Source organism: Pristiophorus japonicus, chromosome 7 (genome assembly GCF_044704955.1).
Source record: "Pristiophorus japonicus isolate sPriJap1 chromosome 7, sPriJap1.hap1, whole genome shotgun sequence".
Taxonomy (NCBI): Eukaryota; Metazoa; Chordata; class Chondrichthyes; family Pristiophoridae; genus Pristiophorus; species Pristiophorus japonicus.
The window spans coordinates 245960083-245973724 of NC_091983.1; the positions used below are offsets into that span (position 1 = coordinate 245960083).

Genomic DNA, 13642 nt, shown 5'->3' on the forward strand with positions numbered 1-13642 from the left:
TTGGTAGTGGGTAAAATGATGGAATCAATTATTAAGGATGTCATAGCAGCACATTTGGAAAGAGGTGACATGCTAGGTCCAAGTCAGCATGGATTTGTGAAAGGGAAATCATGTTTGACAAATCTTCTGGAATTTTTTGAGGATGTTTCCAGTAGAGTGGACAAGGGAGAACCAGTTGATGTGGTATATTTGGACATTCAGAAGGCTTTCGACAAGGTCCCACGCAAAAGATTAATGTGCAAAGTTAAAGCACATGGGATTGGGGGTAGTGTGCTGACATGGATTGAGAACTGGTTGTCAGACAGGAAGCAAAGAGTAGGAGTAAATGGGGACTTTTCAGAATGGCAAGCAGTGACTCGTGGGGTACCGCAAGGTTCTGTGCTGGGGCCCCAGCTGTTTACACTGTACATTAATGATTTAGACGAGGGGATTAAATGTAGTATCTCCAAATTTGCAGATGACACGAAGTTGGGTGGCAGTGTGAGCTGCGAGGAGGATGCTATGAGGCTGCAGAACGACTTGGATAGGTTAGGTGAGTGGGCAAATGCATGGCAGATGAAGTATAATGTGGATAAATGTGAGGTTATCCACTTTGGTGGTAAAAACAGAGAGACAGACGATTATCTGAATGATGACAGATTAGGAAAAGGGGAGGTGCAACGAGACCTGGGTGTCATGGTACATTAGTCATTGACGGTTGGCATGCAGGTACAGCAGGTGGTTAAGAAAGTAAATGGCATGTTGGCCTTCATAGCGAGGGGATTTGAGTACAGGGACAGGGAGGTGTTGCTACAGTTGTACAGGGCCTTGGTGAGGCCACACCTGGAGTATTGTGTACAGTTTTGGTCTCCTAACCTGAGGAAGGACATTCTTGCTATTGAGGGAGTGCAGCGAAGGTTCACCAGACTGATTCCCAGGATGGCGGGACTGACCTATCAACTGGGCTTGTATTCACTGGAGTTCAGAAGAATGAGAGGGGACCTCATAGAAACATTTAAAATTCTGATGGGTTTAGACAGGTTAGATGCAGGAAGAATGTTCCCAATGTTGGGGAAGTCCGAACCAGGGGTCACAGTCTAAGGATAAGGGGTAAGCCATTTAGGACCGAGATGAGGAGAAACATCTTCACCCAGAGAGTGGTGAACCTGTGGAATTCTCTACCACAGAAAGTTGTTGAGGCCAATTCACTAAATATATTCAAAAAGGAGTTAGATGAAGTCCTTACTACTCGGGGGATCAAGGGGTATGGCGAGAAAGCAGGAATGAGGTACTGAAGTTGCATGTTCAGCCATGAACTCATTGGATGGCGGTGCAGGCTAGAAGGGCCGAATGGCCTACTCCTGCACCTATTTTCTATGTTTCTATGTTTCTCTGTTTCTGTCCTATCCAGTGGGCTAGATAGAAATTCTTAGCGGGCCAGATATGGCCCGCGGGCTGTATTTTGTGCACCACTGTTATATGACCTTGTTCTATTTAATTAAATGTAATTACATTTGTATTTTGTAACTTAGTTTGCAGTTTAGTTCCTTGACTTCTTGATTGATCTGGATAAAGTAATGGGTAATGAAATTAACTATCTACCTGTAAAACAAAGCAGTACAAATAGTCTACTCTGAATTCCCACTCGTTCCAAATTCCCAAATAAACCACTCTAAGTCCACTCTGTGCAGACCAATCTGCTTTGAAAAACTGTTGATTTTTAGGGCCCAAAATTCAGTACCGTTGGAAAGCTGGTCATCCCCCACCTTTTTGGGGCCGTTAGCGCCAATTTTGTTTTGTGACTGGGCCACCCTATATTCAGTTCCAAAAGTGAACAAATGGGTTCCAGCACTAATGAACCCTTCCAAAGTAGATTTTTCAGCAGTGGGGCTGTCTTAATTTGAGCGTTATCACCACTGAGAAATTCAGCATGCAGGTAAGGCTTTCTAACAAGCCAGCTGCTCCCTCGCCTTTTTAGGGGGGAAGGAGTTTGGCAGGATGGCTGATATAAGAGATGCAAGTAGAGCCATTAGGTTCACTGATATGGAGCTGCAGACATTGATGGACGATGTGGAGGACAGAAGAAGAATATTGTTTCCTGACATAGGGAGACCTGGCAGACCGCCAGTACATAATGCATGGAGGGAGATTGCAGGAAAGGTGTCCGGCACCTCCATATATGTGAGGACGCAACCTCCCAGGAGATGCTGGCCAGTCTGCACCCGGCCCTTCCAGGGTGGCGATGGGTCAACGCCTCCTACCTCTGGGACGACGGGTATCCTCCATCTCCTCCTCCTCCTCCTCCTCAGGTGGAGATTAACGCAATCGTAAGGAAGGACATTAGCTTGGATGATGTGGAATCTGTACGGGTAGAGCAGAACACCAAAGGGCAGAAAACGCTAGTGGGAGTTGTATAAAGACCATCAAATAGTGAGGTTGGGGATGGCATCAATCAGGAAATTAGGGATGCGTGCAATAAAGGTACAGCAGTTATCATGGGTGACTTTAATCTACATATAGATTGGGCTAACCAAACTGCTAGCAATATGGTGGAGGAGGATTTCCTGGAGTGTATAAGAGATGGTTTTCTAGACCAATATGTCGAGGAACTAACTAGAGAGCTGGCCATCCTAGACTGGGTGTTGTGTAATGAGAGAGGATTAACTAGTAATCTTTTTGTGCGAGGCCCCTTGGGGAAGAGTGACCATAATATGGTAGAATTCTTCATTAAGATGGAGAGTGACACAGTTAATTGAAAGACTAGGGTCCTGAACTTAAAGAAAGGTAACTTCGACGGTCTGAGACGTGAACTGGCTAGGATAGACTGGCGAATGATACTTAAAAGGTTGACGGTGGATAGGCAATGGCAAACATTTAAAGATCACATGGATGAACTTCAACAATTGTACATCCTTGTCTGGCATAAAAATAAAACGGGGAAGGTGGCTCAACCGTGGCTAACAAGGGAAATTAAGGATAATGTTAAATCCAAGGAACAGGCATATAAATTCGCCAGAAAATGCAGCAAACCTGAGGACGGGGAGAAAATTTAGAGTTCAGCAGAGAAGGACAAAGGATTTAATTACGAGGGGGAAAATAGAGTATGAGAGGAAGCTTGCAGTGAACATAAAAAGTGACTGCAAAAGCTTCTATAGTTATGTGAACAGAAAAAGATTAGTGAAAACAAATGTAGGTCCCTTGCAGTCAGAATCAGGTGAATTTATAATGGGGAACAAAGACATGGCAGACCAATTGAACAAATACTTTGGTTCTGTCTTCACTAAGGAAGACACAAATAACCTTCCGGAAATACAAGGGGACCGAGGGTCTAGTGAGAATGAGGAACTGAAAGAAATCCTTATTCATCAGGAAATTGTGTCAGGGAAATTGATGGGATTGAAGGTCGATAAATCCCCAGGCCTGATCGTCTGCATCCCAGAGTACTTCAGGAAGTGGCCCTAGAAATTGTGGATGCATTGATGGTCATTTTTCAACATTCTATAGACTCTGGATCAGTTCCTATGGATTGGAGGGTAGCTAATGTAACCCCACTTTTTAAAAAAGGAGGGAGAGAGAAAACAGGGAATTATAGACTGGTTATAGACATTGATAGTGGGGAAAATGTTGCAATCAATTATTAAAGATGTAATAGCAGCGTATTTGGAATGCAGTGACAGGATCGGTCCAAGTCAGCATGGATTTATGAAAGGGAAATCATGCTTGACAAATCTTCTCGAATTTTTTACTTGTAGATGTAACTGGTAGAGTGGACAAGGGATGTGGTGTATTTGGACTTTTAAAAGGGTTTTGACAAGGTCCCACACAAGAGATTAGTGTGCATTGGGGGTAATATATTGACGTGGATAGAGAACTGGTTGGCAGACAGGAAGCAAAGAGTAGGAATAAACGGGTCCTTTTCAGAATGGCAGGCAGCGGCTAGTTTCAGTGCTAGGACCCCAGCTATTTACATAGAAACATAGAAACATAGAAAATAGGTGCAGGAGTAGGCCATTCAGCCCTTCTAGCCTGCACCGCCATTCAATGAGTTCATGGCTGAACATGAAACTTCAGTACCCCCTTCCTGCTTTCTCGCCATAACCCTTGATCCCCCGAGTAGTAAGGACTTCATCTAACTCCCTTTTGAATATATTTAGTGAATTGGCCTCAACTACTTTCTGTGGTAGAGAATTCCACAGGTTCACCACTCTCTGGGTGAAGAAGTTTCTCCTCATCTCGGTCCTAAATGGCTTACCCCTTATCCTCAGACTGTGACCCCTGGTTCTGGACTTCCCCAACATTGGGAACATTCTTTCTGCATCTAACCTGTCTAAACCCGTCAGAATTTTAAACGTTTCTATGAGATCCCCTCTCATTCTTCTGAACTCCAGTGAATACAAGCCCAGTTGATCCAATCTTTCTTGATAGGTCAGTCCCGCCATCCCGGGAATCAGTCTGGTGAACCTTCGCTGCACTCCCTCAATAGCAAGAATGTCCTTCCTCAAGTTAGGAGACCAAAACTGTACACAATACTCCAGGTGTGGCCTCACCAAGGCCCTGTACAACTGTAGCAACACCTCCCTGCCCCTGTATTCAAATCCCCTCGCTATGAAGGCCAACATGCCATTTGCTTTCTTAACCGCCTGCTGTACCTGCATGCCAACCTTCAATGACTGATGTACCATGACACCCAGGTCTCGTTGCACCTTCCCTTTTCCTAATCTGTCACCATTCAGATAATAGTCTGTCTCTCTGTTTTTACCACCAAAGTGGATAACCTCACATTTATCCACATTATACTTCATCTGCCATGCATTTGCCCACTCACCTAACCTATCCAAGTCACTCTGCAGCCTAATAGCATCCTCCTCGCAGCTCACACTGCCACCCAACTTAGTATCATCTGCAAATTTGGAGATACTGCATTTAATCCCCTCGTCTAAATCATTAATGTACAATGTAAACAGCTGGGGCCCCAGCACAGAACCTTGCGGCACTCCACTAGTCACTGCCTGCCATTCTGAAAAGTACCCGTTTACTCCTACTCTTTGCTTCCTGTCTGACAACCAGTTCTCAATCCACATCAGCACACTACCCCCAATCCCATGTGCTTTAACTTTGCACATTAATCTCTTGTGTGGGACCTTGTCGAAAGCCTTCTGAAAGTCCAAATATACCACATCAACTGGTTCTCCTTTGTCCACTTTACTGGAAACATCCTCAAAAAATTCCAGAAGATTTGTCAAGCATGATTTCCCTTTCACAAATCCATGCTGACTTGGACCTATCATGTCACCATTTTCCAGATGCACTGCTATGACATCCTTGATAATTGATTCCATCATTTTACCCACTACTGAGGTCAGGCTGACCGGTCTATAATTCCCTGTTTTCTCTCTCCCTCCTTTTTTAAAAAGTGGGGTTACATTGGCTACCCTCCACTCCATAGGAACTGATCCAGAGTCAATGGAATGTTGGAAAATGACTGTCAATGCATCCGCTATTTCCAAGGCCACCTCCTTAAGTACTCTAGGATGCAATCCATCAGGCCCTGGGGATTTATCGGCCTTCAATCCCATCAATTTCCCCAAAACAATTTCCCGACTAATAAAGATTTCCCTCAGTTCCCCCTCCTTACTAGACCCTCTGACCCCTTTTATATCCGGAAGGTTGTTTGTATCCTCCTTAGTGAATACCGAACCAAAGTACTTGTTCAATTGGTCCGCCATTTCTTTGTTCCCCGTTATGACTTCCCCTGATTCTGACTGCAGTGGACCTACGTTTGTCTTCACCAACCTTTTTCTCTTTACATACCTATAGAAACTTTTGCAATCCGCCTTAATGTTCCCTGCAAGCTTCTTCTCGTACTCCATTTTCCCTGTCCTAATCAAACCCTTTGTCCTCCTCTGCTGAGTTCTAAATTTCGCCCAGTCCCCAGGTTCGCTGCTATTTCTGGCCAATTTGTATGCCACTTCCTTGGCTTTAATACTATCCCTGATTTCCCTAGATAGCCACGGTTGAGCCACCTTCCCCTTTTTATTTTTACGCCAGACAGGAATGTACAATTGTTGTACTTCATCCATGCGGTCTCTAAATGTCTGCCATTGCCCATCCACAGTCAACCCCCTAAGTATCATTCGCCAATCTATCCTAGCCAATTCTCGCCTCATACCTTCAAAGTTACCCTTCTTTAAGTTCTGGACCATGGTCTCTGAAATTACTGTTTCATTCTCCATCCTAATGCAGAATTCCACCATATTATGGTCACTCTTCCCCAAGGGGCCTCGCACAATGAGATTGCTAATTAATCCTCTCTCATTACACAACACCCAGTCTAAGATGGCCTCCCCCCTAGTTGGTTCCTCAACATATTGGTCTAGAAAACCATCCCTTATGCACTCCAGGAAATCCTCCTCCACCGTATTGCTTCCAGTTTGGCTAGCCCAATCTATGTGCATATTAAAGTCACCCATTATAACTGCTACACCTTTATTGCATGCACCCCTAATTTCCTGTTTGATGCCCTCCCCAACATCCCTATTACTGTTTGGAGGTCTGTACACAACTCCTACTAACGTTTTTTGCCCTTTGGTGTTCTGCAGCTCTACCCATATAGATTCCACATCATCCAAGCTAATGTCTTTCCTAACTATTGCATTAATCTCCTCTTTAACCAGCAATGCTACCCCACCTCCTTTTCCTTTTATTCTATCCTTCCTGAATGTTGAATACCCCTGAATGTTGAGTTCCCAGCCCTGATCATCCTGGAGCCACGTCTCCGTAATCCCAATCACATCATATTTGTTAACATCTATTTGCACAATTAATTCATCCACCTTATTGCGGATACTCCTTGCATTCAGACACAAAGCCTTCAGGCTTGTTTTATTAACACCCTTTGTCCTTTTAGAATTTTGCTGTACAGTGGCCCTTTTTGTTTTTTGCCTTGGGTTTCTCTGCCCTCCACCTTTCCTCATCTCCTTTCTGTCTTTTGCTTTTGTCTCCTTTTTGTTTCCCTCTGTCTCCCTGCATTGGTTCCCATCCCCCTGCCATATTAGTTTAAATCCTCCCCAACAGCACTACAATATACATTAATGATTTAGACAAAGGAATTGAATGTGATATCTACAAGTTTGCAGATGACACTAAGCTGGGTGGCAGTGTGAGCTGTAAGGAGGCTGTTAAGAGGCTGCAGGGTGACTTGGACTGGTTAGGTGAGTGGGCAAATGCATGGCAGATGCAGTATAATGTAGATAGATGTGAGGTTATCCACTTTGGTGGCAAAAACATGAAGGCAGAATGTTATCTGAATGGTGACAGATTAAGAAAATGGGAGGTGCAATGAGATCTGGGTGTCATGGTACATCAGTCATTGAAAGTTGGCATGCAGGTACAGCAGACGGTGAAGAACGCAAATGGCATGTTGGCCTTCATAGTGAGAGGATTTGAGTATAGGAGCAGGGAGGTCTTACTGTAATTGTACAGGTCCTTGGTGAGGCCACACCTTGAATATTGTGTACAGTTTTGGTCTCCTAATCTGAGGAAAGACATTCTTGCTACTGTGGGAGTGCAGCGAAGGTTCACCAGACTGATTCCCGGGATGGCAGGACTGACATATGAAGAAAGACTGATTCAACTAGGCTTATATTCAGTGGAATTTAGAAGAATGAGAGGGGATCTCATAGAAACATTAAAAATTCTGACGGGATTGGATAGGTTAGATGCAGGAAGAATGTTCCCGATGTTAGGGAAGTCCAGAACCAGGGGTCACGGTCTAAGGCTAAGGTGTAAGGCATTTAGGACCGAGATGAGGAGAAACTTCTTCACTCAGAAACCTGTGGAATTCTCTACCACAGAAAGTTGTTGAGGCCAGTTCGTTAGATATATTCAAAAGGGAGTTAGATGTGGCCCTTATGGCTAAAGGGATCAAGGGGTATGGAGAGAGAGCTGGAATGGGATACTGAAGTTGCATGATCAGCCATGATCATATTGAATGGTGGTGCAGGCTCGAAGGGCCGAATGGCCTACTTCTGCACCTATTTTCTATGTTTCTATGTGCTGCTGGCTCGACCTCCAGCGGCTGTCCCCTCATGATGGCCAGGTTGTGCAGCATGCAGCAGACCACAACGATTATGGCCACCAGAACAGTCCTGGCACCGGAACCTCTGCTTAAGGATGCTTATTCACTACTTGATGATGCACCTGGTGGCACAATGAGCATCATTGTATGTATGCTCTGGCGCTATCCTGGGGTTCCGCAGTGGAGTGAGCAGCCAAGTAGACACGGGATATCCCTTGTCCCCAAGCAGCCAACCTCATTCATGATTCGGGTTAGTGAAGATGGCGGGCACATTGGTCTGGCGGAGAATGAACAAATCATGGCTGATGCCTCCCTTGCCCGCTACCTGTCTGCACAATGCTTTCTCCTACGTGCCGCCCGGCTTCTGACCAGGTGTACCAGGTGTACCAGGTGACGCCCTTCCAACACTCCTCCCATCCTCAGGGTGGACCCTGCCAAGCAGATCTCTGCAGCCCACAGGACTCCACTAAAGAGTCAAACCTGAAATTTGTACAAAAGTATGTGAAAACCTCTGAGCAGCACTCAGCAGATTTAATGGAGCCAAAGCAATTAATAAAACTATATCAAAAGCTACATAATGCGGATGCTAGAATCTGAAATAAAACCACTAATAATTAATAATACTATATCAAAAGCTAAATACAGCAGATGCTGGAATCTGAAATAAAAACACTAAAATTAATGAAACTATTTCTCTCTCAAACGGACCTCATCGCGGCAAAACCCCCCAGTGGTGTCGCATTCGTGCACCGCCTGGAAAACCTCGCGGGGAAAACAAATGCCGGGAAAAATCCTAGCTTTTCATTGCTGAAATTCCCTGTCCTGGCCAGTTTTCAGCGGCCCGCACGCTGCTGAGGTCACTGCTGGAAACCTTCCTTTACAGCGGCTTCACCCCACTGTTTCCAGCGGAAGTGCGCACCAGTCAAATTCCCCTGAGCTGAATATGGCTTGGGGATGGAAAATCACCTGACCGCAGCGACCGATCGATTTTTTCGATCGGTCGATCAAGCCACACCTTTGGGCATGGTGAATTTTGGCCCCTTAAGAGCTACACCCAATTTACAAGTGTTGACTCAGCTCCCCTATTCCCTGTGATTAAAACCTATTCAAAAAACTTACAGTTGACTGATAGTTAACTGGCAGGCAACTTCTGTTAACTATAGTTTTAATGTTCTAGGTTTAAACCAAAATGTTAAAACTAAATTTCACTTTTTACAGCTTCTACTGACCCAATACTTATCAGAAATTCCCACTCTTTCCAAATTCCCAAATAAACCACTCTTTAAGTCCACTCTGTGCTCTGAAATACTGTTAACTTTTATACTCTTAAGAGCTACACTTAATTTATAAGCATTATAAGGAGGCATTTTGGGATGTGGGGATTCTGAGGAATGAGGTGAGTCAGGTGGATCAACTTTTAGTAGCAGAACATTTAGGGTACAGTGATAGTATCATAAGCTTTAGAAAAGGACAAAGAGCAATCAAGAACAAGGGTGTAATGTTAAATACTTAACTGGAGGAGGGCCCATTTGAGTAGGTTGAGAATGAACCTGACCTAGGTAAATTGGAATCAAAAGATTGGCAGGCAAAACTGGTATTGAACAATGGACTGCCTTTAAAGAGGAGATGGTTTGGGTACAATCAAGGTACAACTATTTTAGTTGTGCACTTTAATCAAGTGCTCCCTGGTTAAAGGGAGGGCGCACGGCAAACACTTTCAAACAAGTGCTCCCTAGTTTTTTTTTGAGGGGACTAAAATCACAAATTATACAAGTGCCCCCTGGCTAAAAGGCAGTGGCAGGGGGACACTAAAACCAACAAACATAGACAAATTAAACTTTAAACATTAATGATCAAATTAAAATTTGGTTGGTGGGGGTGATGATGCACTCCAGTCCCTCCGGCACCCATCTCTCGCGGAAGGCCACGACAATCAAGGTACATTCCCATGAGGGGGAAAGGTAGGGCAACCAAAGCCAAAGCTCCCGGTATGATAAAAGAGATAGAGAGTAAAATGAAGCAGAAATAAGGGGCATATGACAGATGTCAAGTTGAGAATACAAGTGAGAACCAGGCTGAATACAGAAAGTTCAGAGAATAAGAGGGGTAAAGAGGGAGTGTGAAAATAGACTGGCAGCTAACATAAATGTGAATCCAAAAGTCTTCTATAGGCATTTAAATATGGGTAGTAAGACGAAGGGTGGGGCCGATTAGGGACTAAAAAGACGACCTACACATGCAGGCAGAGGCGTGGCTGAGGTGCTAAATGATACTTTTGCATTTGTCTTCACCAAGGAAGACAATGCTGCCAAAGTCATAGTCAGTGAAAGAGGAGGTAGTTGAGATATTAGATGGGATAAAAATTGATGAGGAGGTACTAGAAAGGCTGGCTATAATTAAAGTAGTTACGTCACCAGGACCGGATGGGATGCATCCCAGGATGCTGAGGGAAGTAAAGATGGAAATTGTGGAGGCATTGGCCATAATCTTCCAATCCTTCTTAGATGGTGCCAGAGGACAGGGGAATTGCAAATGTCACACCCTTGTTAAAAAAAAGGTCAAGGATAAACCCAACAACTGCAGGCCAGTCAGCTTAAGCTCAGTAGTGAGGAAGCTTTGAGAATTGATAATCCAGGACAAAATTAAGAGTCACTTGGACAAGTATAGATTAATTAAGGGAAGCCAGCATGGATTTGTTAAAGGCAAATAGTGTTTAACAAACTTGATTAAATTTTTTGATGAGATAACAGAGAGGATTGATGAGGGCAATACAGTTGATGCGGAATACATGGACTTCCAAAAGGTGTTTGATAAAGTGCCACATAATCATAGTCAGTCCCTCGAAATCGAGGAAGACTTGCTTCCACTCGAAAAATGAGTTCTTAGGTGACTGAACAGTCCAATACGGGAATTACAGCCTCTGTCACAGGTGGGTCAGACAGTGGTTGAAGGAAAGGGTAGGTGGGACTGGTTTGCCGCACGCTCTTTCCGTTGCCTGCACTTGGTTTCTGCATGCTCTCGGCAATGAAACTCGAGGTGCTCAGCGCCCTCCCAGATGCACTTCCTCCATTTAAGGCGGTCTTTGGCCAGGGGCTCCCAGGTGTCAGTGGGGATGTTGCATTTTATCAAGGAGGCTTTGAGGGTGTCCTTGAAACGTTTCCTCTGCCCACCTTGGGCTTGCTTGCCGTATAGGAGTTCTGAGTAGAGTGCTTGCTTTGGGAGTCTTGTGCCAGGCATGCAAACAATGTGGCCCGTCCAACGGAGCTGGTCGAGTGTGGTCAGTGCTTCGATGCTGGGGATGTTGGCCTGATTGAGGACACCAACGTTGGCGCATCTGTCCTCCCAGACGATTTGCAGGATCTTGCGGCGACATCGTTGGTGGTATTTCTCCAGCGATTTGTGGTGTCCACTGTATATGGTCCTGAGCCATACAAGAGGGGGGTATCACTACAATCCTGTAGACCATGAGCTTGGTGGCACATTTGAGGGACTGATCTTCGAACACTTCTTTCCTTAAGTGGCCGAAGACTGCGCTGGCACACTGGAGGCGGTGTTGAATCTCGTCGTCCATGTCTGCCCTTGTTAATAATAGGCTCCCAAGGTATGGAAAGTGGTCCACGTTGTCCAGGGCCCCGCCATGGATCTTAATGACTGGGGGGTAGTGCTGTGTGGGATCAGGCTGGTGGAGGACCTTTGTCTTACGGATGTTTAGTGTAACGCCCATGCTCTCGTATGCCTTAGTGAAGATATTGACTATGACTTGGGAGTTCAATCTCTGAATGTGCACAGGCGCATGTGTCGTCCGCGTACTGTAGTTCGACGACAGAGTGCCACATTATAGGCTTGCTAGCAAAATTGAAGCCCATGGAATAAAAGTGAAAATGGCAGCATGGATACGAAATTGGCTAACTGATCGGAAACAGAGGGTAGTGGTGAACAGTTGTTTTTTGAAAGGGAGGAATAACCTTCATATTGATTGGATAAAGCAAATTGGCCAGGGTAGCCTTGAGGAAGAGTTCATAGAGTGTATCCGGGACAGTTTCCTTGAACAGTACATTGCGTAACCAACGAGGGAGCAGGCTATCTTATATCTGGTACTGTGTAATGAGACAGGATTAATAAACAATCTGCGAGTAAAGGATCCTCTAGGAATGGGTGACCATAACATTGTTGAATTTCAAATTCAGTTGAAGGGTGAGAAAGTTGGATCTCAAACCAGTGTCCTAAGCTTAAATAAAGGAGACTACAAAGGTATGAAGGCAGAGTTGGCTAAAGTGGACTGGGAAAATAGATTAAAGTGTGGGACGGTTGATGAGCAGTGGCAGACATTTAAGGAGATATTTCATCACTCGCAACAAAAATATATCCCAATGAGAAGGAAAGACTGTAAGAGAAGGGATAACCATCTGTGGCTAAATAAAGAAATAAGGAATGGCATCAAATTGAAAACAAGGGCATACAATGTGGCCAAGACTACTGGGAGACCAGAGGATTGGGAAACTTTAAAAAGCCAGAAAAGAATGACTAAAATGAACAGTGGAGGACCTTTAAGGAGCTCTTTCATCGTGCGCAACAAAAATAAATTCCAGTGAAAAAGGTCAGTAAGAGAAGGGATAACCAGCCGTGGATAACCAGGGAAATTAAGGAGAGTATCAAATCAAAGACCAATGCGTATAAGGTGGCCAAGGTTAGTGGAAAACTAGAGGATTGGGAAAATTTTAAACAACAGCAAAGAATGACTAAAAAAGCAACAAAGAAAGGAAAGATAGATTTCGAAGGTAAACTTGCGCAAAACATAAAAACAGATAGTAAAAGCTTTTACAGATATATAAAACGGAAAAGAGTGACTAAAGTAAATGTTGGTCCCTTAGAAGATGAGAAGGGGGATTTAATAATGGGAAATGTGGAAATGGCTGAGACCTTAAACAATTATTTTGCTTTGGTCTTCACAGTGGAAGACACATAAAACCATGCCAAAAATTGCTGGTCACAGGAATGTGGGAAGGAAGGACCTTGAGACAATCACTATCACTAGGGGGGCAGTGCAGACAAAAAGCAGGTAACTATAGGCCGGTTAGTTTAACATCTGTAATGGGGAGAATGCTTGAAACTATCATTAAGGAAGAAATAGCGGGACATCTAGATAGGAATAGTGCAATCAAGCAGACGCAGCATGGATTCATGAAGGAGAAATCATGTTTAACGAATTTACTCGAATTCTTTGAGGATATAACGAGCATGGTGGATAGAGGTGTACTGATGGATGTGGTGTATTTAGATTTTCAAAAGGCATTCGATAAGGTGTCACACAAAAGGTTACTGCAGAAGATAGAGGTAAGCGGAGTCAGAGGAAATGTATCAGCATGGATAGAGAATTGGCTGGCGAACAGAAAGCAGAGAGTTGGGATAAATGGGTCCTTTTCGGGTTGGAAATCGGTGGTTAGTGATGTGCCACAGGGATCGGTGCTGGGACCACAACTGTTTACAATATATATAGATGACCTGGAAGAGGGGACAGAGTGTAGTGCAACAAAATTTGCAGATGACACAAAGATTAGTGGGAAAGCGGGTTGTGTGGAGGACAAA

General features: G+C 44.4%; 1 protein-coding gene across 2 annotated transcripts in view; it reads right to left on the minus strand.

Moving 5' to 3' along the window:
* Positions 1-13642, minus strand: part of LOC139267485 (dynein axonemal heavy chain 8-like) — a 2569686-nt gene that overhangs the window by 1923820 nt on the left and 632224 nt on the right. Inside the window, exon 1 of one of the 2 annotated variants that reach the window (XM_070885866.1) lies at positions 8382-8462. The exons of the other annotated variant lie outside the window; for it this stretch is intronic. The gene's annotated coding sequence lies outside the window, so the exon portion shown is untranslated. Of the gene's footprint in view, positions 1-8381; positions 8463-13642 lie in introns of those variants that run through there. 2 annotated transcript variants of the gene reach the window in all.